Source organism: Lissotriton helveticus, chromosome 2_1, assembly GCF_964261635.1.
Source record: "Lissotriton helveticus chromosome 2_1, aLisHel1.1, whole genome shotgun sequence".
Classification (NCBI taxonomy): domain Eukaryota; kingdom Metazoa; phylum Chordata; class Amphibia; order Caudata; family Salamandridae; genus Lissotriton; species Lissotriton helveticus.
Window position 1 is genome coordinate 1,016,643,842 of NC_136059.1, and position 24,358 is coordinate 1,016,668,199.

At 48.9% G+C, this 24,358-nt stretch overlaps 1 protein-coding gene across 1 annotated transcript in view; it reads right to left on the reverse strand.

The window, feature by feature from the left end:
- The window catches only part of TRPM6 (transient receptor potential cation channel subfamily M member 6), a 730,325-nt gene that overhangs the window by 38,989 nt on the left and 666,978 nt on the right, over positions 1-24,358 (reverse strand). The window lies entirely within an intron of this gene.

Below are 24,358 nucleotides of genomic sequence, written 5' to 3' on the forward strand. Positions count from 1 at the left end.
TGGACATATTGGATGTGTAATTGTAAGTGGGAAGCTTGGAAATCTTAATATGATTTACTCTCTCTCATCACCAGTGCCTTACAGGTTTACACTTTAAAAATACTCTCTTTGATCATTTCCGAAGAGGGAACCTGCTTCAATCTGAAGCAGAAGAATGCCTTTCCTGTCTTAGGCAATACATAGCTCTTGCCTGCCTGCTACAATACCGGAGAGAACAGATCACAATTTGGTTTTGAATTGCTACATTCCAAAATTTTGCTCCGAAACTGGTGGCACCAGTCTCCTGATGACCCATAAAGCTAAATTAGGCGAAAATTCTGCTGGCAACACCTTATTGCCTCATACAAAATTCCACCCTGTGAGTGGAGGATGCGGCATACCTTGACTACATGGAAGAAATCCTGTGAAACAGCTAGAAATTGGCATTTCCTGTAAACCAGCTGAGCTGAGGGAACTCTAATTGGGAAATATCTGTTTTTCCTTTACAAAGCTTTATGGTGAAAGGTCATTTAGTGGATGCATATAATCAACATATCAGCTGCAGTCTTACTGTTAGAAATTGGTTACTGCTTGAGGTGGGTATAACTTGAATTAAGCAGCAACCACAATCCTTGTCAGGGTGAGGCACAAGCAAACTCTAAATTAACCTGTACTCAACCGTCTGGTAGCTTAGCACAGAGCAGTCAGGCCTAACTTAGAGGTAATATGAAAAATATTTATGCAGAAAAGACAGCGTAAGAAAAATTCCTCAGAAATTTAGAATAAATAAATTAGGACCGAAACTAAAAAAATCCAATCAGTAGAACAAGAGTTTTACAAGTTTAAAGATTTCTGTGAAAATAGCACCAAAAAGTACCAAGCTCCAAATGTTGACATCTAGTAATGCTAGACCGGCATAAAGTCACCAGTTCAGGCCGACCACGATGGAGTGCCGGCTGGCTACAGGGATCCACTTAGGCCCGCTGAACAAGAGTACCTTAAATCCTGGTTGTGGAGCATTGTAAGGTTTCATGTAAAGGATGCGTCACATAGCCAATGCGATGCATCGGTTCCGAGGAGCTCCGAAGCTGCGATGCGACGTCCTACTTCATTATCAAGGATCCTGTCAATGAGGGCTTGTGATGGGGAGTCCGGCATCGAGAATGCATTGAGCAGTTGAGGAGTTGCGTCGGTTCTGAGAACCTGCGAGGTTGCGATGCGAGAACCTGTGTTGTCATCGGGGCTGCCGTCGGTGAGAGATTTGCAATGCTAGGGTTTGCATCAAGGAGGCATCACACAGTGGTAGTTTGGATGCGGCTGAATAGTGAAGGCAGATGCCTTTCACTGGCAGAGTCCCCGCAGCAGAGGAGATGCATTGATTCACCTCAGGGTTGCACCTCTCAGCAGAGGAGATGCTTTGGTTCTGTTGGAGCCAGAGATGGGCTGGTAGTGCTTCCAATGGTCCAGGAACCTGTGTTGTCATCGGGGCTGCCGTCGGTGAGAGATTTGCAATGCTAGGGTTTGCATCAAGGAGGCATCACACAGTGGTAGTTTGGATGCGGCTGAATAGTGAAGGCAGATGCCTTTCACTGGCAGAGTCCCCGCAGCAGAGGAGATGCATTGATTCACCTCAGGGTTGCACCTCTCAGCAGAGGAGATGCTTTGGTTCTGTTGGAGCCAGAGATGGGCTGGTAGTGCTTCCAATGGTCCAGGACTGGGGTGGCACCACTTGAAAGTGTAGGACTCACATATTGCAATGTCCAGGTGCTGGGTTAAAAGTTGTTGGAGCCTTCTGTCTGTGAGGCTCTATTCAGGAGGCCAGCCCACTAGCTCTTGGAGTTACTCTGGTGTCCTTAGTTCAACAAATGCAGGTCTAATCATTCTCACCCCGGAATGAGGGCAGCAGGTCAGTACAGCAGGACAGAGGTCCTTCAGAGCAGCTGTACAGCAGTGTGTCAGTCCTTTCAGCAGCACAGTAGTCCTTCATCCTGGCATAGTCTCCACAGGTCCAGACTTCTACTGAAGAGCTGGTGTCTGTGGTCCAATATTTATACCTGGGCCTTCCTTTGAGGTGGGAGAAGCTTCTAGAGTTTTCCATTTGAAGTGCACAGGTCTCATGCCTGCCCTGCCTTGGCTGTATATTAACTACATTGGGTACACAGCCCTTTGTGTAGAGGCAGGACACTGCCTATGTAAGTTTAAGTCGAGCTATGCCACCTCTGCCCTCACATACTGACAGTGATGGCCAATCCAGACAAACCTAAGCTCTCTATTGTGTGTAGCTGTCTAGGAGGAATATACAAAGCCCAACTCCCAGCTACACCCAGACGCTTTTTCATTACAGTTCCAAAGACACCAAACATGAAATGGAACCTGCTTCCATTTGGAAATTATAACTTAATAAATGTAATAAGGTAACTCCAATGTTATCCTACGGGAGAGGTAGGCTTTGCAGTAGCCAAAAATGAAATGAGTTTTTCACTACCAGGATATGTAAAACTAGTACTTTTTAAATACACTGCGCCCTGCCCTCTGGGCTGCTCAGGGCTTACCCTAGAGAGACATATATGTGAGAAAAAGGAAGGTTTAGGCCTGGCAGAAGGTTTGCTTTGCCAGGTCGACAGGGTAGTTTAAAACTGCATACACAGGCTCCAATGGCAGACCTGAGACATGTTTAAAGGACTACTTAAGTAGGCAGCACAATCAGTGCTGCAGGCCCGCTAACAGCATTTAATTTGCAGGCCCTGGGCACACATAGCGCCACTTTACTAGGAATTTACAAGTAAATCAAATATGCCAATTGGGTAAAAGCCAATTTTAACATATTTAGAGGAGCGAGCACAAGCACTTTAGCACTGGTAAAAGTGGGCAGAGTCCAAAGGCCAGAAAAACAAATTCAGCATAACAGGTGGATTGAAGGCAAATACTTGGGGGGAAACCAAGGAGGCCAGATCTAACACTAGAAACGTTTTCTAATTTTTAAGATGAAAAATGTCTTTGAGGACAATCACAGGTTTAAATCCAACTGTTTTCACTTAAGTGTTGGCCACAGAGATGCCTAGGTCTCACTCAAACACATGGAAGACACTTTATCAAGTGTTTAAACTTTGTATGCCCTTCCCATAGAATAACATTGAGAATTTTCTAATTTACATTAATATGTAAAATACAAATATGCTTAATGATTTATTAAATAATGTAATATACTTTATAAATGTATTCTGTACTTTATCATATAGAGATCTCCTTTCTGACTGTGGAGTCTCTAAGACGTCTGACCTCAGACCAGGTCCACTCTCCACCAGCAGCTCCGCTGTTCCGTCTCCTGCCCTCAAGACCCTGACCTCCTCCTTGGGAGGTTTGAGGCTGCTGCCAGCGCCTGCTGCCAGCTCCACCCAAGAACTGGCCTGCCATCAGCCGCCACCGTAACTATTTAATCCGCTCTTAAACTAGTGTAATTTTTCACTGTTGTGCCATCTGTGTTCATTTTTTTTTTCCCCTCTGTTTTCTTTTGGTGCCTGCCTCCGCTTCGCTGCTTCACCCCTGCTGCCCCTGCGGCCTCTCCACCCTCAGACAGCCCCCGCTCCTGCCACCCAGCCTCTTGTTCCTCCCCTATCCTCTACTTAATGGTGGTCGCTGCGCAGTCGCGCAGTTGACGCGCGCCTCTGGTACGCTGCTTGCGGGCCAAAGGCACCTCTAAGGCAAGCTCGTCTGCACCCGTCCGTGACCTGACCGCGACCAGCGCCAGGGACCCTGCATCTTGTCCCACCCACCGCTAGAGCACAGTCGCCCTCCAGGCAACCAAACACAGTAGACTCAACGACTGCCAACAGGCCACGCCGAACACGACTCATAGCCAGTTCTCCTGCCCCCACTGCCGCCAGACCTTCACCACCACTCCAGCCCCCACCACCTTCAAGGCATACACAGGCAACACCCTAAGTTGCATCCTCCTCAATGTGTGCTCCATGCACAAACACGCCATTGAGATCTGGAACCTACTCGACTCCCTCTCGCCTGTCATCGCCTTCTTCATGGAGACCTGGGCCAATGCCTTCTCCGACCGACATGAACACCGCCATCCCGGACAGATAAAAGATCCAGAGGAAGGAGCGCCACAATAACCCGGGCGGGGGCCTCGCCATCGCCCACAAAAACACCCTCTGCCTCACCACCTCCAGCAAAACCTTACCTCTCCGCCAAACACCTGCACAACCAGATACAAACCAGCCCCAACTCCACATTCCGCAGAACCCTAGTTTACAGACCCCTCGGGCCCCCTTTGCTGCCACCATCACTGACCTCATCGCACCCCACGCCATCGACAACCACAGCGACCCCAACTGCACCACCCTTCGCGACAACCTTGCTAACATCGGACTCAAATACCTCGTCACCACACCGACCCACAGAGCAGGACACACACTCGACCCCATCTTCGCAGCAGGAAGCAGCGTTCACTTCAGCCACACAACGCAACACCCATGGACCAACCACCACTGTGTACACTTTGCCGTCAAGGTTCCAAAGACACCAAAACCAGCCCCATGCCCACCACGAAGGAACTGGAGCAAGGTCACTGACGAGCAACTGAACTCCGCCCTCACCCGAGACAACCACACCTCGGCATCCAACGCCAACGCCACAGCCAGGGAACTCCACACCTGGATCTCCAACTGTGTAGACGATCTCGCCCGCTATGCAAGCCGGACAAACAGCACCCCAGGAAAGCCGTCTGGTTCACCGCCGATCTCCAAGAAGCCAGATGCACCTGCAGACGCCTGGAGAAAAACTGGAGAAACACCAAGACACCATGCCATGACGGACTACCACAACCAAATAAGAACCACCAAGAGGACTTTCGTCCACAACAAAATCCTCGCCAACTCCAAATAATTCTTCAGTGTCATTCAGGACTTCATCAACACCCTTAGCGAAGACACAGACATCTCCCCATCCCAAAACCTCTGCGACAAGCTCAGAACCTGTTTCCACCTCAAGATCAATAACCTCTACGACAACTTGGTCGACCATCCACTGGACGCCACAGATGGCCTGCTCCCCAAACACACCAGCCAGCCAACCATCTCCTCCTGGATGCCTAGCACATCCGAAGACACTGCCGCGACCATGAAAGACATCCACTCAGGTGCCGCCACCGACCCCTGCCCTCCACACATCTACCATAGAGGCGTCACTGCCATCGCACCCGAACTACAAATCACCATCAACACCACCTTCGAAACAGGCACCTTCCCAGATGACTGAAAACACGCAGAAGTCAGGACCCTGCTCAAGAAACCCACCGCTGACCCTACTGACCTCAAGAACTATCGGCCCATCTTGGTCCTCCCCTTAGCGGCCAAAGTTGCAGAGAAAACAGAAAACGAGGAACTGACACGATTCATCGAATACAACGCCATCCTTGACCCATCCCACTCAGAACCACAGCACTGAGACCGCCCTACTCGCCGCCACAGATGACATATGCACCCTCCTGGACCAAGGCCACTCCACAGCCCTTATCCTACTCCATCTATCAGCAGCCTTCGATACGGTCTCCTACCCCACACTCATCGCCATACAATATGACGCGGGCATACAAGGGACAGCCCTAGACTGGATCAGATCATTCCTCACCAGAAGAAGCCAAAGAATTAGACTGCTACCCTTCCTCTCCGCTCCCACAGAAATCACCTGCGGAGTCCCGCAAGGGTCATCACTAAGCCCTACCCTCTTCAACATCTACATGACCCCCCTCGCCGCCATCGTCCGACAACACTGCCTCAGCATCGTATCCTACGCTGACGACACCCAGCTCATCCTCTCCCACACCAAAGACCCCACCACTGCCAAACTCAACTTCCAGAAAGGAATGCAGGACATCGCAGTCTGGATGACCAACAGCTGCCTAAAACTCAACGCCGAGAAGACAGCAGTCCTCGTTCTAGGAACCAACCCTCCAGCAATGGACAACACCTGCTGGCCAACTGCCCTCGGAAGCCCACCGACCCCCTTGGGCCACGCCAGAAACCTCTGCATCGTACTCGACTCAGCCCTCACCATGAACCAACGGGTCAACTCTGTCACCTCCAGCTGCTTCTACACCCTCCACATCCTCTGTAAGACCTTCAAATGAATACCCCCAAGTCAAGGAAGACGGTCACCCACGCACTTACCCCCAGCAGACTGGACTATGGAAACGCACTCTATGCCGCCATAAACAAACCCCTACTCCACAAACTCCAAACTATACAGAACACCGCCGCCAGACTCGTCCTGGGCATCCCCCAGCACGAACACATCAGCCAACATCAAAGAAGGCTCCACTGGCTCCCCATAGAGAAAAGAGTCACCTTCAAAATCCTCACCCACAAATGCCTACACAACACTGGACCCAAATACCTCAACGACAGAATCAACTTCCACGTACCCAAAAGAAACCTCCGATCCTCCAACCTCGCACTAGCCGAAACCCCGCGCATCCACAGAGCCATGGCAGGCAGGAGATCCTTCTCTCACATTGCGGCCAAGACCTGGAGGGAGCTCCCGGCAGACATCAGATGCGCCCCCTCCGTGAGTACCTTCAGGAAGACCCTCAAGACCTGGCTCTTCGGATAAGCAGATCTGCGGACCCGCCCCCAGTGCCTTGAGACCCTCACAGGTGAGTAGTGCGCTTACAATACCCTGATTGATTGATTGATTGACATGGTAAAGTATACAGAAAAGTGAAAAAGAAAACATTAAGTATGGGCCGAAAATTCGTTCCGCTCGCGGAATTTGCGGATTTTCCGCAATTTCGCGATTCGCGAATCTCGCGAAATTGCGGAAAAATCCGCGAGCGGGATGAATTTTTTTCAGGAAGCACTTACAGGGTTACAGCAGGTGCCCAAGTTGAAGCTAATTTCTTTGTAACCATTTACAAAATGGTTACAAAGAAATTAGCTTCAACTTGGGCACCTGCTGTAACCCTGTAAGTGCTTCCTGAGCGATGCCTCATTGCCTACTTGCAACTATTCTCTGACCCTGCTCTGACCCTCGAAGCAGGGTCAGAGAATAGTTACAATTAGGCAACGAGGCTCCTGTCACAAAAATTAAACCTCAGCAGGAAGCACTTACAGATATTAATAAAGCAGGTGCCCGAGTTGAAGCTCAAATTCAGTAACGCATTATAATCAGCCCAAGAATCTAGTGAGCACGGTCGAGGCTAGGCAGGTGTGCTTTCTCCCCAAATCTAGCGTCTACAAATAGCTGTAATCCGTGATGGAGGTCTAGGCATCCACGAGTTTCTCGAGCGCAATCCCCCTGTACTTCCAGTGACCAGGAGGCTGCTTTCTCCTCATCTGCTTCTCTGATCGGTGTCTGACCCTTTATAAACAAGAGGTATGTGAACTCGCACAGAAGCCCGGCCCCACACACACTAGGCTATGCAACCTCTACCCGCCCTTTCCCCCACTGTGATGGACAGCTCACTCGAGGGACCTCGGCGCCTTTGGGCGCGGTGGCAAAGTTACAGACACACGTGGTGACTGGACAACTCTTCTGGGCCTTTACGCACCTGTAGTGTAGGAAAAGCACAATACATTTACCCAATGAGGTAGCACTTACTGCTTTCTCCTCATCTGCTGCTCTGATCGGTGTCTGACCCTTTATAAACGAGAGGCATGTGAACTCGCACAGAAGCCCGGCCCCACACACACTAGGCTATGCAACCTCTTCCCGCCCTTTCCCCCACTGTGATGGACAGCTCACTCGAGGGACCTCGGCGCCTATGGGCGCGGTGGCAAAGTTACAGACACACGTGGTGACTGGACAACTCTTCTGGGCCTTTACGCAGCTGTAGTGAGGGAAAAGCATGATACATTTACCCAATGAGGTAGCGCTTACTGCTTTCTCCTCATCTGCTGCTCTGATCGGTGTCTGACACTTTATAAACAAGAGGCATGTGAACTCGCACAGAAGCCCGGCCCCACACACACTAGGCTATGCAACCTCTTCCCGCCCTTTCCCCCACTGTGATGGACAGCTCACTCGAGGGACCTCGGCACCTATGGGCGAGGTGGCAAAGTTACAGACACACGTGGTGACTGGACAACTATTCTGGGCCTTTATGCAGCTGTAGTGTAGGAAAAGCACAATACATTTACCCAACGAGGTAGCACTTACTGATTAGCCAGTAGAAAGTACTCCAGTTGAGTATAGTGCAATTGCAAAAAAAATCTGCGATTTCGCAGGGAAATCCGCGAATTCGCAAATTTCGCCCATTCTTAGAAAACATAACTAAATGAAATTGCACACATATTTATGTTAAACAGTAAAGTAAATGAATAGTATATATTCATTTTTAATGTAAAAAAATGAAACATGCTACAGCACTATTACATTAATTTTTATTACATCTTTCATTGATTTAAATATAAAAGTAAACTCAAAAATACTCTTATCTAAAGTAAAAAAACTATGCATTAATAATTACTAAAAGTGATGTATAGAATTAATTAAAAGTAATTTCATTATTTTTTAATAAAAATTAATGTTACCTTACTATATAAATGTAAAAAAAAGTTGTTAAAATATTGTGTAACTAAGTAACATTGGTGTTTTGTTCTAGATATTTTTAACATTAAATAATATTTGTTTATAGTTTTAAATGTTTTAAATAATGTTATTTAACATTATTTTCTATAGAGTTTAATTTTATGTCCCTTCCTCTGTACTACTGTTTTAGGTCGCTTTTAGAGTGTAGTAACATTAGATGTGTAGTGTGTGAATAGCAATAGACTTACTCTTTTGTGGGTGGGTGCATGTCCCTCCCTAATCCTCCCTAAACAATGCCTTACTCCCACCCAAACCCCTCTTATTTCATAGGAAGAGTGCTCCTATTCCAGCCACTACCCCGGCCCATTTCATATTAACTACTATGTAGCGAACTTAGGTGTGTGAGGATCTCCCCATAGAAATGACAGGAGTAGTGGAGGTGAAGAGTTACATTGTAGGTTTGGGAATAGCATTTTGTAATATTTTAGTAGTACTACTGCAATACCATTAAACATAGTACAAAATGCAGTTTGTAAATAGGCCACTCTGATTTCTTATACTCAAGTATATGTACCAAATATGCCCTTTATGACATGAAAATGGGTTGATAAATACAAATACACACACAGACACATGTATGCACACACACACCCACAAACACAAGTTGGTATTTATTTATTTATTTAGCCCCATTAACTCCTTCCTTACTTCTTTTTCTGCCAGAAAATTATGTTCCTCTGTTTCCTCATGTAGTGCTGAGTGGTGGCTGGTTTGGAGGGATATTCAAATGCAAAATGTCACCTGCAGCATTATATATGTTTAGCACAGTTAAAGAAATTGACTTCCAGATGAGGGACAGGTAGGCAAGAGAACCAAGCATGAAAGGGGCAGTTTGGCACAGTGTGCTATCAGATTCGCTTCTCTTCATTATTCAAGCAACTCCTGGGGAGAGTTGGAGTTCTATTATTCAGAAAAACCTATCACCACCAGAGACGTTTCTCTTGACTTGTTTGCCAATGACTGTTGAGAAATGACAGTCCCTAAAGCACTTCGCGGGTCCCCACCACTACCTTCAAACACAAATGCACACACTGATACACTGTGTGTGTCTTGTTGGCAACTCTGAAGAAACCCTACACAGTGCACCTGGACTGATGTGAATTTTTCAACTTGTTGATGAAGTTTAGAGATTAGCTGGAATACCTGCGATGTTGCTATGCTACCAGATTTGTAAAGAGCAGCAAATACCTTGAAATGTGTCCTGGCACTAAATAAATACACGAAAGGAAGATTATGAGCTAAAGCACAGAGACACCTCTATCAACCAGCTAGAGATCAGCTCAACATGTCCTAGTTATTGAAAAGCCAGATCTGCAAAGCCTTCCTGAACCTTAATAAGGAAGGGTACCGTTGTAAGAGAGCTGGTAGCTCATTCCAGAGCTATGTTGCCCTCACTAAAGAGGCCTTGTCACCTGAGTGAGCCTTCTTATATTTGGGCATATCCAGCAGTTGCGGTCAGCGGGAGTGCAGACAGCATGATGGAGTATAATTGTGGAATTTCTGTACCAGGTACTCGGGGCCTCTGTGTTTAACTGCATTAAATACCAGACAAAGGGACTAAAAGATAAGCCTCTTTTTCACAGGTAGCCAATGCAGAGATTGTAGAGCGTCAGAGGTGTAAGAGAAAAGAGGAACCCAAGGCTAATCTGGCCAATGCATTTTGTAATCTTTGGAGTTTCTTAAGAAGACCTTCATCCAGCCCCAAAAAATAAAGAATTGCAGGAGTCCAGGTGACATACTGTAGTGGTCTGGATTACCACACAGTGAGTTGATTTAAGAAGAAATAGTATTGTCTTCCTGAGTAGTTTAAAGAGGGCAAAAAATGTTGATCCAGCATGCTTTACTTGGCTCATCAGGTAAAGGTCAGATTCCAAATAAATCCCTAGGTTTGTGACCATTTTAGCAGGAATTGGAAGGGATGGTGAAGAGATACCCCTCTAATTGCTTAGCCATTACGGTATGGAAGAAGTAAAAACAGAAGATGACAAAGATGATTCACATTTCCCAGCTTCACATAGAATGTGGTTTCATATATTCACATTTTCTGTACTGAGTTATGTAATTTGCTCATGATTTATATTATACTGAAGATTCATTATTTACCACAAAACTCTGGCTTATATTTTTTCATTGAAAGCACCATACTCAAATGTTTACTCGGTTCCACTGCAAATTAGGTCCATCCTATGTACAATTTGGGAACGTGTGGTGGTGGGAGGGGACTCCCCTCAGCTCATGACCTTCTAAGGCACAACAGAGTATTCATAAAGGTCTACAGTTGTATTGCAGAGAGCCCAGAAAACCCTGACAAGAGAGCCGGTCTTGTGTGCCACTTTCTTGGTATTTTTTGAGGAATGTGGGAAGTCCTCATAGGTGATATACATGTTCACGTTCCTTGACTGATGCTTTTATGCGCTACAGTGTTTGCAGCTAAGAACATGCTTTGGATGACGGATGCTTCTTTGATTTGGAATGAACATACTCCATGCAACTTAGTATTAAGCATTTTTAATGTGTGCGCACTTTAAGAACAAACATGCACTCAGTATTAGTGAAAGTACTGCCCCTAAAACCGTAGCATTTGGCTGCTATGAGCGCCATTTACAGAGATCTCCAAACGTTTTACATCATTGAGAATGCTCTTCTGATTCTAGATTTAGAATGATTTATGATTACAATTTAAGGGTATAATGTCAAATTGTGAAGTTATTGCATTCTTATAGTCTAAATCAAGATAAGGGTGTATGACAGGTTAGTACAGATTTCCCCCTTGACAGTCTACCAAGAATAGATAGTGTTTTGTTTATATCACTTTGTGCTTTCTTTATATTGCTTCACAGTGCTTGCAAGGAGACAGGTGAAGAGCTGCAATCAAGCACAGAATAGACGCATATGGGTTAAAGGGCTTCCTAGCATACATTATGGCCCAGATTTTCAAATAAAACACCCAACACGGGCAGCAAGTAAAGTGTTGCATGAATGGGACAGTGCAGAACAGAGCCATATCTACAAAGATGTGGTGCAGTTCTGCTCTCTCCCTGGGCTAGCCCACGTTATGCTGCCATGTGTCCATGCAGACACTCTAGCACTAGGGGAAGATGGAACTCTTAAAGCTTCACCCAGCAGAATTTTGCCGGAACTCCACGTTACAAGAGTAACGCAGAGTCACCAAATTCCACCAATTCCATGGGCAGAATGAAATATTCCGCCCACCCCTATCTAGCATCATAGTGCAAGGGGTCAGCTTTGCGATCTGCATAATTTTTGTGCAGGGAAGGGTCACAAAAACTATGCTAAAAGTCAGTTTTCTCTTTGTATGTGTGCTGCAGAATGCAGTTCACATGCAAAGAGGAAACACGAGGAGAAATTAAAACATTGCAAGTCTTTGTAGATATGGATTTGCTTCAAAATCCATGGGTGGAAGCACAGAAACATCCATGCACCACACATGGAATACATCCTTGATGCAAACTAACAAAAGGCATTGTGCTGCTTTGCTTTATTTTGAGTTACAAGCCAACACAAATTGTGATTTGCATTGGATTGTAAATACCAACATTTTGCGTCGGGTCCACATTAAAAAAGTAACACAAACCTAACACATATATATATTGCGACTAACTTACAAATGACTTCCTTTACACAGCCACAGAACACTGAGAATGCTTGGAATATCATTTTACTATATGCATTCATGATCATGCTATCACACTCATTGCCCTACAATATTTGGTCTGTTGCACCCACTGACACTAAAGTGAGATTTACTATCAGATAGTGCTGGTGCATGGAAAAGAGTTAGGAAAGCGCCATAGAAATGCTTCAATATGATACATTACCAAAGAACAGTCTACATATTTGGTAAATTTCAGTGGTCAAAGGAGGACTCAATAACATATTTGGGTCAACGTAATTGGTGGTATAGAGCATTGCTATCAACCTAGTCTTGCAATGAACAAGATTTTGCTGCACTAAACTTAACAGAAGAATAACGATAGCAAAACGATAAGTATAGTCTACCTCTTGTTTGATCTGGAATCTTTTTCTATCTGCCTATGCCTACGGACCTTGACTACAACCTCGTATCTCGCCAACCTCAAACTAATTATACAATCTCTTACATTCAGCAAAAAAAGTTTTTCAAGCAGAAGCGAGGTACTAGTGAATATCAGGAATAAAACTGACCCAGTAAATTTCTTCATATTACAAAATAAACGTGTTTAGCCAAAAGGTGAAAAAGTATATCCAAAGTAACACGTATATTTAAATGAAATTTGTAGTAGGTAATCCTACTCAGACAATATAAGCATATATACATATAAATATATTATTGTGCTGATTACAGCTGGCCTAACTGACAAAGCCATATTAACTATAAGGTAATACACTAACCCAGAAAGGCGTTTTTTCATGTTGAGCTATTGATTTGGACGAGATGATTTTCTCTTTTGCTGCAGTTTATGGTGCGACTTTCCAGAAGCCATCTGTTAACTAGTGAATAGGCATTTGGTTTGTATTAGAAAACTGAAAGTAAGGCTCTCACCTGGAGGATAGGAGACAACAGGAAGGATGATTCTTGGAAAGAACCCTGTGAACCACAAATTGTGGACAAAGTATCTTTTAAAGATCTTGTGTCTATGGCCCGAATGCAGACATGAAAAATTAGAGAAATGTCCTATTACCAAAGGTTTACTGAAATCCAACTCGACATTGTAAATGAAGAAAGTGAAAAATTTTACAATCTAGAAGATTGTGCGTTTATATCAGTGACTGTTCCTAGAGCAGAGAAAGGCTTCTATCACTTGCATTTGCTGAACACTCCTCTCCTAATTTCTTGAGATTATTCTTCATGGGGGATTGTTTAGCCTATTTTCTGTTTTACTAGATGTCTGCTGATTTAAAGCTGAGAATACGGGGCGTGGCCAAGATGGCGAGCTGAGTGGATACACTCTCTGCGAGCTCCTCCACCCTCAGGCCCCTGAACCGTGAATCCGCACAGATCTCCCCCCGGATCGTAGCGGTGCATTTGCGGATTTCCACGATCTCCAGCGGCTCTCTGGGGGGCACCCTCCCGGTTTGCAAACGGCACCTAAGGGGATTCCGAGGAGCGGCGACTTCTGGAAGGCGGCCATAGCACGGCGCCACGCAGACGGCCCGCTGGTACAGCGTGCCGCTCCGAGTCCAATGCGGAGCAGTTCTAAAGACACCGTGGGGATGAGTGCCAGTTAACACCAGCGGCCGCCTGACCGAGCGCCCAGAGAGAGAGGGTCAGCCGCGGGCGGAAGTCGGCGGCGCCAATCCGGGATCCCGTGGGACCGGAAATCCTCACGCGAGGTCGGGGACGCGGCCTGTTGATGAAGCGCCCCGGACCTCTGCCACGAACTGGGCAGCCGCGCACCTGCACGTCGTCACACTTTTGGAGGTGAGGTGCCCGGCGCCGATTGATCTGCAGGGGGGCCGCGACAGAGAGTCCAGCGACTACAGCGACGGAGGGAAGCGCCCGGGACCCGGCCAACGCGGAGTCCGGGGTCCCGGAGAGCTGTGACGGAGCGCTGGTCCGGCCGGACGCTGCCACTCGGCGGACCCCTGAGATTCCACTCCAGGCCCGGCAGCGGCGGTGAACACCGGACTCGGTGAGCGACCGGGGACAGCCGACGAGCAAGCGGCCGGACTCTCCCCGGGTGCGGCTCCCAGGCTGACCCGAAGACGCGGCCTACAGCCGGGAGAGACCCCCCCTGCCCCGCACTGTCTAGCGGACGCCCCGACAGCCCGGGGACCACTGCTGCACCTCTTGCGGACTCTGTAATCCTGCCCCAAGCCCGATAGCAGTGGTGGTACGCGGGAGCTACGAGGAGTGAACCGGAGGAGCGTGACCGACCGCTCCTGGAGTGCAGCTCTCCCGGGAGGCCCGGAAAGCGGCCTACAGCTGGAGAAGACGTTCCCCTGGTCCTGGACAGTGCAGCAGCTGCTCTCACCCCTGAAAGAGGACGGGCGAGTGGCGGAGCGGAGGGCTTGAGGTGCCGACTCCAGGTACACTATAGCGCTAGACCACGCAAAGGCTTCACCGACTCCCGAGCTAGCCCGTCTCAAAGTAAAGAAGCCGCCTCACTGTGCGCTCAGTGGGTCACCGTCGGCGATCGGCAGGACCTGCGACACCACGGGCTGCACTGGTGGGAGCCAGTAGAGGGACTCACCCGACTGGGGCTGGCAGACTGAGCACTGCACAGGGCCCTCTCGCTTGTGGCCACAAGGGCGTGGAGGGAACACGGGGCACGACCGGAAGGTCCGTGCTGCGAAGAGGGGGATCCCAGGTGCCCCCACCGCCAACGACCTGACCCAGAGGAGGATCAGTGACTCTACGCAGAGGGGGACCGCTCTACCCCTACACCGAAGGCGGGGACTTGCAGGGCCCGGGATACAGGCGTGTCCACTCCGCTTGGACTCTACTCACCGTCCGCCTGCCCTCCGAACTAGCCTTGCGGGCTGAGCGACACCGCCCACGCGCCAGCGCCCTCAACGATGGCTGGCAACAGAGGACCCAAGAAGGGCGACCGAACATTACCTGAGATGATGAATAGAGGGTCGTCGAAACCCAACAAAGGGCAACATTCACCGGGCCCCTCGAGGACTCCGCTGGAGGCGGAGGACAGAGAACCACCGGTCACCAGATCCTTCTTGGAATCTCTCTTCAGCTCCCTGCGAGATGACTTTCAAACACTGAAGCAAGAGGTGGCCGGAGAAGTCAGAGAAGTGCGGAGGGAGGTGGATAGCCTGGGTGAGAGGGTAGCTACGATGGAGGAAACTGGCCACTCCAGAGACGTATAGATCGAACATTTGCAGCAGGAAGTGCTCCGCCTGCGAGATCAACACTTGGACCTGCAGGCGCACAATGAAGACCTGGAGAACCGATCCCGCCGCAATAATATCAGAGTCCGAGGAGTGCCATCCAAAGAAGAAGGGGAAGACGTCACCACTTACCTACAGTGCATGTTCAGGGAAATACTGGGGGAAGCTGAAGACTTTCCCGTCAGGATAGACAGGACACACAGAGTGGGCCTAGCGCGCCGGAGCTCAGCGCCGCCACCGGACATTCTAGCCTTCCTACCGGACTACCCGCTTAAGGAACGAATTCTCCGCGAAGCGAGGAAGCAACAGTCGTTGCACTTCCGAGGACACCCGATCGCTCTTTTCCAGGACTTATCAGCGATTGCGCTCCAAAAACGGAAGACATTTAAAATTGCGACTGACTTTCTGAGGAACCATGACACGCAATACGCTTGGGGGCACCCTTTCCGACTTATCTTTCGCTGGAATGGCACTTTGCATCAGCTCCGCTCCCTCCAGAATGCCTGCGAGGTATTGGGCATCACCGCATCCGATGAATCCCCGTCTACACCACGTCGCAGACGCTCCACTAGAGACGGCTGACAACGGATTCCGGACCGCCGGTCCTCTGCCTCCTCCACCCGCCCAGACTCGCCTACCACCCGGTCCGGCATGGACAGAGCTGTACAGAAGGCAGCCAGGGGCACAGCCGCCAATACTACCGAGTTGACAGCTTGAGATGTCTCCAGGGGGAGATTGACGCAGCCTTACTATGAAGCAGGTTTGGGGGTGCAGGGGAAGGGGGGTCAGACGGGGGTGCGGTGGCAGGACGTCCACTACTTTAACTGACCACAGTCTTGTCCTTGCGGGACCGGCCTGGGACTATGAGACCTTGGAATTCCTTGCGGGGCATGGGAGGGGGGAGGTGGGGAATGTGGGGGGGGTGTTTGTTTTTGGTGCTTGGGGACCCAGGTTGGGGGTTGTTCAAAGGATGTTGGGGGGGAGGGGATGGGACCGTCCAGTGTTCTAGTCACACACACTTTGCCCAGACAATGCTCATATACTCTTCTTAGCACTGAGGCGCCCTACCCAGGCTCTACTTCCCTGCTCGTGCTGCTGTTGACCCTATGACTATGGCAGCTCTTAAGGTAGTGTCCCTTAATGTAAAGGGACTGAATAACCCAGTCAAAAGAAGAGCAGTCTTGTCTTTGCTTGAAAACACCCATGCAGATATCTGTCTCCTACAGGAGAGCCACCTGTTAACTCGTGATTGCCATACGCTGCGATCTCACACATTCCCCACGCAATTCTTCTCATCCAACACTACCAAGACAGCGGGGGTGGCGATCTTGATTTCCCGGACCTTCCCGGGGGAGGTTTTGCACAAGTTTGCGGAACAGAAAGGGAGGCTCCTGGCGTACAGGGTTAGGTTAGGGGGACTAGTGTTCACCATAGGGTCGCTATATAGCCCCAACGAGCACCAGGAGCGTTTTTTTCACTCAGCTCTGGTGGATGTCACGGCCACGGCAGATAGACACATTATCCTGGGGGGTGACCTGAACATGGTGTTTGACTCATCTTTAGACAGGTCAGCGCAGCGATACCCCCAAACGGGAGAGATTTCCCAGGGTGGCAAGGCCCAGCTGGAGGACCTAGATCTTCACGATCTGTGGCGCCGCTTTCACCCCACTGACAGGGACTACTCCTTCTACTCACATGCGCATAATACATACGCGAGATTGGACCATCTTTTGGTCACGGGGCCGGTGTGCGCCCTCGCTACGGAGTCAGAAATGGGGGTTCTCTCCTTGTCTGATCACGCGCCCATCACAGGCACCTTTCGCCTCCCACCGATGTCCTCCTCGTGAGGAATTTGGCGCCTCCGGGACACCCTACTACATAAAAAACCAGTAGTGAAACACATTGTGGACTCGATCCGGGATTATCAGGCCCACAATGGTAACACTGACACCTCCTTAGCGACGCAATGGGCGGCCCTGAAAGCGGTGCTCCGAGGGGAGTTCATAGCGATATCGTCTGCAGAAAATAGAGATCGACAGGCTAAACGGGACGAACTCACTCGCTCTGTTCGTGAACTGGAGCAAGTGCATCAGCGCACGGGAGCCCATAGGGTATGGAGACAACTTAATGCTGCGAGGAAACTCTTATCGGCTCTAGACACAGACAGAGCGGAATATGCAGAGCTGCGTCTGAAACATGCATACTACACGGGAGGGGACAAATGCGGCCGGCTGTTAGCGAACAAACTCCGAGTGGCGCATCAACGACACTTAGTGAAGGAACTTCGGGTCTCAAATGACGAGACGGTCACGGACGATGACCAGATTGCTGAGACCTTCCGCCAATTCTATGCGGAGCTATACGCCGGTGAACCCCCTTCCCCGCGGGCGGAAGCGAACTATTTGAACTCGGTCACTCTCCCTTCCTTAGCGCCGGAGCAGGCAGACTACTTGGAAAGGGACATTCGCATTGAAGAAGTGATTTCGGCCATCTCCAAGCTCAAGCATGGGAAGGCCCCGGGCCCGGATGGCAATTCTGCCCTCTTCTATAAAACGTTCTGCTCCGTGCTGGCCCCTATTCTTACTCGCCTATTCAACTCATTCTCCGCTCCTGGTGCTCTACCACCTGACTTGCTCCGAGCAACCATATCGGTCATCCCCAAACCGGGGAAAGACCGGACTCACTGCAGCTCATACAGACCGATCTCCCTCCTGAACATAGATCTCAAGCTATACACCGGGATCCTCGCGGCCCGGCTGGCACTCCACTTGCCGGGTCTTATAGACCCGGACCAGGCGGGGTTTGTCCCGGGGAGACAGACGGTGGATAACACCAAGAGAGTGGTTCACATCCTAGAGAAAGCATCCCGCATTCCTGGGGAGATAATATTGCTAGCCGTAGACGCGGAGAAGGCGTTTGACCGAGTGCACTGGCCTTATCTGGAGAAGGTCCTAATTAAGATGGGTATTGGTGAGAAGTTCCGCACACTGGTATTCAACTGCTATAAATCCCCATCAGCGGTGGTACGAGTGAACGGCTGCAGCTCCCGGAGGTTCACTATAGAGAGGGGCACCAGGCAGGGGTGCCCGTTATCGCCGCTGCTTTTTGCTCTATTTATGGAGCCTCTGGCCCAAAGGATATGCCAAAACGCATCCGCAACGGGAGTGAGAATGGGGGGACATACCCATATGATTAGCCTCTATGCGGATGACGTTATACTGACCCTAGAGGGGCCCTTCCAGCATGTATCGCAGAGTTGGACACTTTCGCATTGGTGGCAGGGTTCAAAATGAATATGGGGAAGTCAGCAGCCCTTGATATCTCCTTAACCGCGACCACAAGGTCGGAACTCCAGAGTCTTTTCCCCATGCACTGGTCTTCGGATGTTGTCCCCTATTTGAGCATCCTTTTGGCGCCAACCTTGCCTGCTATGGTCAATGCCAACTATGCGGCATTAGGAATGAAAATTAAGGAGGAACTGAGACGCTGGGACAAAGGCACTTTGTCCTGGCTCGGTAGAGTGGCAGCGGTGAAGATGACGGTCTTACCACAGGTTCGATACTTATTCCGAGCCCTGCCGCTCCCGCCTCCCAAAGGGTGGATTCAGCAAACGCAGGCGGATCTGGCTAGTTTTATCTGGCAGGGTCGCAAACCCCGCCTGAAGAGAACACTCACCACACTGGCCCCAGAGGCAGGGGGTCTGGGTGTACCGGATCTACGCAAGTATTTCCAGGCCGCACAACTGCGCTATCTAGTTGAATGGAGCAGACGAGAATCAGATAAACACTGGGGAGCAGACGAGAATCAGATAAACACTGGCTTTTTCAAGATCAGGCGGTAGCGGGCAGGCCACTACAAGAGATACCCTTTTTACGCAGAGCGCACCGCCCCCCCAATTTATACGCGTCCTTTGTCACACGCACCCCACTACGAGTGTGGGACACCACTAGTGTTGTCTACGATCTCACCACGTTCCCCTTCCCGTTTACGCCAATAATTGAGAACCCGGATTTCACCCCCGGGATGGAAGCAGGTGCCTTTCAGGGTTGGCGGACAGAGATGCATGGCGCTGTACCACATATATACCACGGAGGGCGTTATCCCATTTGAGGATCTTAAGCGCGAGTATCACCTAGGGGAGACGGAAAGGATGCGGTACCTACAGGTGCGACATTGGGCGCTGCAACCACAGGTGCGTGACTTGGCGGACAGGAAACTCTCGCCCTACGAGAAGTGGCTTGTAACACGTACTTCATATGCAAAGCTGATTTCGGATCTTTACCGACTTCTACAGCCTCCCTCTTCTCATATCTATAACCCGGGCAGAGTGCGCTGGGAACGGGAACTGGGGAGGACACTGAGTCATACTGAGTGGGATCAGATCTCATACCGAGCACGACACTCCGCATACCACTCCGGCCTTACTGAAACATTTACCAAAGTGACCACTTACTGGTACTACACCCCAGAGAGACAGCACAAAATGAATCATAATATCGAGGGCACATGCTGGCGGGCTTGTGGGCAGGTGGGCACTCTTACACACATCTTATGGGATTGCCCGTTGCTGCGACCTTACTGGAATTAAGTCCTAGACGACATAGACACACACTTTGAGGTTGAGTTGCCGCGCTTCCCTGCTTATGTGTTGCTAGGCTTACCCAACCGGTTGATGTACCCTTTAAAGTCCCGAAGAGGCAGACAGATAGCGATAGCGCTGTGCTCAGCGGTTCAAAATATTCTTATACACTGGCGCACCACTACAGTTCCCTCTACCGTGGGCTGGCTACACAGGTTATGGCATGGTTTGGGCATGGAGAAGCTGTCACTCACAGTTGCGGGTGACGTAGATCGCTTTAATGACCTGTGGCAGCCATTCCACTCACTGCTGGTTACAGAATTTAAAGAACTTACGTGTCCACGATATCTTCGACTCTTGCGACTAACGTCGGCTGCAGACTCAGCTATCTAGGGAGGTCGTGGCAGGGTAAACCAGGAGGGAACACGAATGCCGGTGTATGACTCCAGGGAACACACTGGACACTGGACGGGGAAGGGAGGGAGGGGTTAGGGGAGGGGGAGGGCTGAAGGGAGGTGGGAAGGGAATTGTTTATTGGTTTATTGTTGTCGCTGCATGCGCATCACTGAGGGTACCGGCTGATCACCTTCTTGGCAGAGACTTTAAGCGCCCTTGCGCTCCAGAATAGCGATGTTAGGTCAAGCTCCTTCTGCGACTTTTGTTTTATGTTTTTGTGAATAACTCAATAAAATGCTTTAAACCTAAAGCTGAGAATACCTTCCAGCTTGATCTTCCTTTTAATTGATATGCAAAGGCATTCTGCTTATGCACTTATTCTTTCTTCATTACTCCTTATTAGGTATCTGAACTGACACCTTATTCTATTTCATTCTAATTTAACTTAGATTAGGGAAATTTCTGTACGCAGCATGCTTGTTGTATTATTACAATATTGTCTGCTATTCTTACAAACATTGTATCCTGTCTTATATTGAAATATCAATTATTGGATTACATTCATTTTAATGCAGATACTTAAAATACTAATACTTATTGAATACATAAAGCAACTAAAAGAATTGAAAAATAAAACCCTGTAACTCACACAAATTCACATTATTGACTGCACTAAAAGTCTTTTGCAATTTTATTGCCCATATGTTTTAAAATAGATGATCGATCCTTTTCAAATCTCATTGTCGACAAACAAAGGTCCATATGACCAATGGCAGGGGTTATTTAATTATCAGACCCGAATATTAAGATATAGAAAACCCCACTCCAGCATAATTAGGCCTGACAGCAACCTGGAGGCCATCCTGCTAACTTATAGCCTGTTGACATCACTATCCATAGCCTAGCACATGGATTCTTAAGCTTTGGTCCGAGGAAAGCACAGGGCTGTGAATCCTACTCAGGGGATCCACAAGGGTTAGAGATAGCAGATTAATTAAGAATATACAAATAAAAATTAAAAAACTGAAAAAAAATTATGCTCTGTAAATGCGAAGGAATTTAAAATTGGAAGCTAAAAAACTAAGTTAGTAGCTGTAGTTTGATTGGTGTGAGCGGAGCAAGTACAGCAAACTGAAATATGGTTGCCTCAACGGAAGCACTAGCGCCGACACAAAAAGAGAGGAGGTGCGAGGTTTAAAAAAGTCAAAGTGATATACAAGATGTTAGACCTGGCATCCTTGGCGTGGTTTCCCCTATCTTTTTGCCTCTACCTCCTGTAATTTTGATGCTTTGCTGGATTTCGTTTTTGCTGGTTTAGATGCTTTGGGCACTTTGCCACTGCTGATCAGTGTCAAAGTGCAAGTGCTCCCTGTGTAAATTGTTATTGTGATTGGTTATTCATGATTGGCATATTTTTGTCACCCAGAAGTCCCTAGTAAAGTGCACCGAGTGTGCCAGGGCTGGTGATAACAAATGCTACTAGCGGGCCTGCAGCACTGATTGTGCCACCCATATGAGTAGCCCTAAAATGGTGTCTCAGGCCTGCCACCGCAGTGCCTGTGTGCAGTCTGTGAACTGCCATGTCCTCCTGGTCAGTGTCCCCACTGACCAGGCCTAACCCTTCCCTTTCTGTACACATTGGTCACCCCTATGGAAGGCCCAAGGTACCCCCTTGGGCAGGGTGCAGTGTAGGTGAAAGGTAGAGCATGTACTAGTGCAGGTGACATGCTCTGGTAGTGAATTACAGCCATTTCCGTTTTTCACTATTGTAAGGCTATCTTGCCCCATAGGCTCTCAAGGGGAATGCTGGCTACAGTGGCTAAAAGCATATCTTCCCATAGGAGCACGATAGGACATACACGTCTGGTATCCTTGAACTCAGAGTTTAATAACACATCTTTTAGGAAAGGTTGTTTTTAAATCCTGTGTTTCAGAACAGCACTTTTAGAAAGTTGCTGTTCTCTTGTCTGACCTTTCTGTGTGCCTTGGTCTGTTTGTGAATTGACTGTCTGGTTAGTGAGTGAGAGGCTCCCTGAGGCTGAGTGGGCCATCCCTGGGCTGAATAGCTCCACATGCATCTAGAGTGGTGGGAGGGGGTAGCACCTGGGCCTGAAGAGGGCTGTGCCTGCCTTCCACAATGCTGGCTCCACCTCCTGCTGGGCGGCTGACGACCCTGCCCCTCTCTCTGAAAGGAAAGGAGAGGCCAGGAAAACAGAGTGCTCAAGGAACACCCAGAACTGGTTCAGACCGGGCTCAGAGCCCTCCTGCACAAAGGGAACAAAGACTTTTTGGGGTATAAGTACAGGACCCCAGACTACAGAAAATTAGATTATCCTGGAATGAAGAAGGAATCTCTGCCAAGGAGAAAGCTGGGAGACTGAAGAAGGAAGACTGTCCCGAGAGTCAAGCGTAAGAAATGGGGAGGTTTAAGATTCTCATTCCTTGCTCCATCTTTTTGGAATGCCCTCCCATTGGACATAAGGCTTGCTTCTCCCTATACCTGTTTTAGATCCCTTCTTAATACTTATCTGTTTCGCATTGCATACAACTAAAAAGTTTTTTTCTTCTCCGTTCTTTTTCTCTTTTTTTTCTGTTGCTGCTGTGCACTACCTCGTCCTGTCCAGGTGGTGCCCACCATCCTTCTCTGCCCCAGCGCCAAGAAACTGTATAGTGTATGCTGCGCTTTACAAATGCCTTTCACATCACATCACATCGTCCTGCTGTTGCTTTGCTGGACTGACCTGCATTTGCTTTGCTGCCAAGGAGAGGGGAAGGACTTTGCTTTGTGCTGTGTCCCCTTGCTTGAAGGAATCTCCAAGGGCCTGAGAAGAGCTGGCTTCCTGTTAAAAAGTCCCAGTAACAAAAGGACTTCACCACCAGCTTCCCTGAACTCTGCTGAGAGAGTTTTGTTCTTCCTAGAGTGTGTGGGGCCAGTTGTGGTGCCTCTGGAAGTTGTACCTGTGTTGGGAAGCTGCAAACCAAGATTTTAAAGACTTTATGCAATTTTTAACGCATCGCTCGCTTGCGGAGCGCATCGCCGTCAGTGTGAGGAAATTTCTGCCGCCGCAAAGGCCGAAATCGTCGCCGCGCCTGTTGCCGCTGCCAGAGTCACTGCATCCTTCGCTTGTGGGACGCACCAGTCCGGTGCGGGAAGATTACCATTGCTGCGAATATCGGGGCAGAGCCTGTCGTCACTGGGTGAGATCGTCGCACCACTTGCTTGCAGATCGCATCACGTCGCTGCGAGAGTCGTTGCAGAGCCATCGCATCTAGGGGCCGCGAGAGGAGAAGAACGATGCTGAGCCGTGCATCGTCGCTGCACCGGAGATCGTCGCCGCCCCAAATATCGCCGCATCGTACCTTTTGCGAGCCGCTTCCACCGAAACCTGTGCACCGGAATCCACGCAAGGTATCGCATCCCTCCCCATACAGACCGGAGTCATCGCAACAGGCCCGCTGCGTCCAGCAGGGTTGTTTCATTGCCTCCCCAGGGTCTCAGGAGTGACGCATCGCTTGCTTTTCACCGCTACAGCTTTCACTTTGAACTTTTGTCGCATCTAAAGGTACTGTTGGCTAAAACGTGACGCAACTGTGGGTTATATTAACGCAACCTTAAGAACTCCTTTGAAACCATATCCTTGAACTGTGTATGTTGGATTTTTGTATTTTGGACTTGTGTAGTTTAGATTAAAATACCTTTATTTTTCTAAACTGTTGTCAGTGTGTTGTGTTTTCACTGTGTTACTGTGAGTGTTGATACAAATACTTTACACATTGCCTTTGATAAGCCTTGACTGCTCGTGCCAAACTACCAAGGGGGTGAGCAGGGGTCATCTCAGAGGGTTTCCTCTTTACCCTGACTAGAAGCAATGGTCCCTATTTGGACAGTGGTACCTACCCCTGCCAACTAGAGACCCCCAGTTCTAACACTAGAGTATAGCATGTCATTGACTTTTTTTA